This window comes from Atta colombica, unplaced genomic scaffold (genome assembly GCF_001594045.1).
Source record: "Atta colombica isolate Treedump-2 unplaced genomic scaffold, Acol1.0 scaffold49, whole genome shotgun sequence".
NCBI classification, from domain to species: domain Eukaryota; kingdom Metazoa; phylum Arthropoda; class Insecta; order Hymenoptera; family Formicidae; genus Atta; species Atta colombica.
Genome location: NW_017259538.1, coordinates 37637 through 40872, shown reverse-complemented (window position 1 = coordinate 40872; position 3236 = coordinate 37637).

Sequence of the window (3236 nt, the reverse complement as noted above, 5' to 3'; positions counted from 1 at the left end):
TCTCTCTCTCTCTCTCTCTCTCTCTCTCTCTCTCTCTCTCTCTCTCTCTCTCTCCTATACGCTCGCTAAAATCCGATCCTATGTTTGTTACACTCTAGCTAAGATATTCACTCGTGGAGAAACGTCTTGCGTATAATCCGAGCAGGAATCATGGCGTTAAGTGACACGGAATTCAATGTTGAACGAAAGCCCGGTAGCAGCGGTAACGAAGTCTTTATAGCCATTCCGTCGCAGTGTCGTCGGCACGGGGCGTTAATTAATGCGTTAACGAAGAGGGTGCACACCCCTGCTGAGTCAGTAAAATCGGTATAAACATTTACGGCCCCCAGAAAGGATATCCGATTACGGCGAAGAACTTGGAAACGTATTTACTCGGAACTGTATGAACAGTTGATAACTGAAGTAACGTAAGACGCTTATCTAATTGTAATGTAGATAGATGGTATGTTAATTATATAGAAGGAAAAAAATAGAGATTTATCTTTTCTTTTTTGAAGTTAATTAAAAGTAATGAATAATTTCTTTATAACAAGTTCAAGTATGTATATTCAAGTATGTATGAATATCACGTATATAAATATTTCTACAAAGTAATCTCATTCTTTGTTACCTTAGAAAATAATGACACTGCGAATTTTAAGGGATTTTACAATAATTTTATAACTAGTTCATAATGCGAAGTTATCGCTGCTATACAGTATCAGCTTTTAATTTTCATAAATGTAATAAGAATAGAACTGCGCTTTCCTATGAAGTTATCGATTTAGAAAGAGTAAGGTAACTGAAATCACATCGTTCTCTTTCTCTCTCTCTCTCTCTCTCTCTCTCTCTCTCTCTCTCTCTCTCTCTCTCTCTCTCTCGTATTGAAGTTGAAGAAAGACGCTGACATGATTCACTATTACGTTCTTTCTCTAAACCAAACAGAAATGCTGAATGCATTATTTTTCTACGTGTTCAATGATTATTCTTTTTCATCATTTGTAATTGTTCGTCTGACTTCTTGGTTGCTCCAAAGATTGCTCTATCCGTGTTTTAGGCATATTCGCGCCTAACATATCCTACAAACTAAAGAAATTCTATAGTCCCGCGAAGTTGAACTATACGGATATGCAACGCTCACGACGAACGAAATTAAGCCTCACAACTTATTAAGCTCGTCGACGCTGTAGTACTACAGTCTTGCGAACCTATGAGGGTTGCAAGTTCCGACCCAGCCGACTTTCATTTGTGACTTCACTCCCTCGATCTGCCTTCGAAGCAGTCAGCTTCTAAAGACGACGTAATTTTACGCCAAAATTGTTTGTGCATCATGAAAAATAAAAATAAGCTAGAAAACGATGTACGGAAACAGCATCTAACGAAAATTCTTAAGCTAGAAGGTTTATTTATTCCGTCAACTTTCTCTTGCGTTATCTCTATCTGAGATTATTAATATGTAGAATTAAAAAATTAAAGTTTAAAAAGACACCATATCGTTAGAATAAAATCGCGTTAACGAAACAAGCACGTCTTGTTTCTCCAAACAAAGCTTTTTTCACCATTTTTTGAATGATCAAAAATCCTAAAATAACGGTCGATTGATATATTTAATAAATGTTTTTTCAAACAACTACAATAACAGGATTTAGTTGCGTAGTGAATCGGAAGGATAACTGTTAAATTTAATAATACAGTTGTTACTGTCGTATATTGTTCGAGCATTGCCAATTATTGTGAAGAGCAAAATGGAAGAATGTTCGAACTGTGGATTTTCACAGATGAATAGCGCATATTGAAGTTAAATCGTTTAACAAGCGTTCCCGCCACTCGACCGCTAATTTTTCTCATGAACGGTACGATGCAAGAATTATTAAAGGATATATGGCCAAATATTGCTTGATATTTCGGATTGGCTTCGAAAGTTTCCAGCTAAGAGCGAAGTAGAAATAAACTCGAATTACTTGCTAATGTATCACAAAAGTTAAAATCATGTCAGTTGTTCACCTCGAGAACGAACCGTTATTAAACGATAAAAAGACTTTGCAAGCAATGACGGTAACAGTTAGGCTTAATAATAATGTACTATATTTGTACATAAAAATATCAACCGATAATATTTCATGTACACATGTCATGTACATTCGCTTTTACCAAACATGATATCTAGAAAATTCATAAATGATATAAGAATCGATAAAATCTGTATCAAATTCTGTTGACAAGTTGGAATATCGCAAAATATCAAGAATATTTTTACAAGATGATGCACAGAATGTCATTTACTTTATATATAACACATTTATTTTTAACAAAATTGTTGCAAAATTGATACAGAGATATAATTAATTACTAAAACTTGAAAAATTGGATAATTAACAAATGGTGACATTTCGCGTTACTTTGTATATTTTAGGCAAACGAAAACTATAAAATTTTCCTCTCTCGCACTCCAATTTAGACAAAACATTCCAAGAATTTTCGTGAGAACTTCTTTTGTATTTAAATTATCAAATTTTTCTCTAGGAATTTTTAATATCGCAAATGAGAGTCACATTGAGAAAAATGTTCTGGTTTGTTTGTATTTCTTGTATTAAGTATATAAATCAGAATTCTGATTATTAATTTAGATATTTAGCATCTCCATTAGGTGTAAGTCGTCTACATGTGCAATAAAGATAATCCATTATCATAGGGAAGTGCTTTAATTAGTAGACGATTTATGAGGATGTTAAGACAGTCGGCAATGCGAAACGGAGTGGATGTGCTTTGCGTTCAGCAGAAGGCGAGCTTCGTTTCGAATACATCAGGATCAACGAGAAAAGCGGACCCTGAATCTTTCATGAAGAGGTTCGGTCCCTTTTAATGTGCATGTTAGGTGGCGGTCGCTGATGCGATCTATGTACCCGTATACATAATGTGCATGTATGAATATAGTGATATACAAGTTTCTTCCGGTGTATCGCATCCTTATACATGAGACACAGATCCTGACCGCTCTGATTATGGATCCCGAGATAGGATTCTTGTCGTTTGTGATTAATGTGTACATTTTTTATTCACTAAAGAGTCATAACTTGACCCTAAGATTTACATATTTTGCGAAACATTCCCAGATTTCTTGTGAAAACTTCTTTTTTACATCTAACTTATCAAATTCCTTGGAAATATTTAATATCAAAAACAAGAATTGCACTAAGAAAAATGTTCTTCTTTTGTTTGTACTTAATATATCAACAAGAAATACAAACAAATTGAAT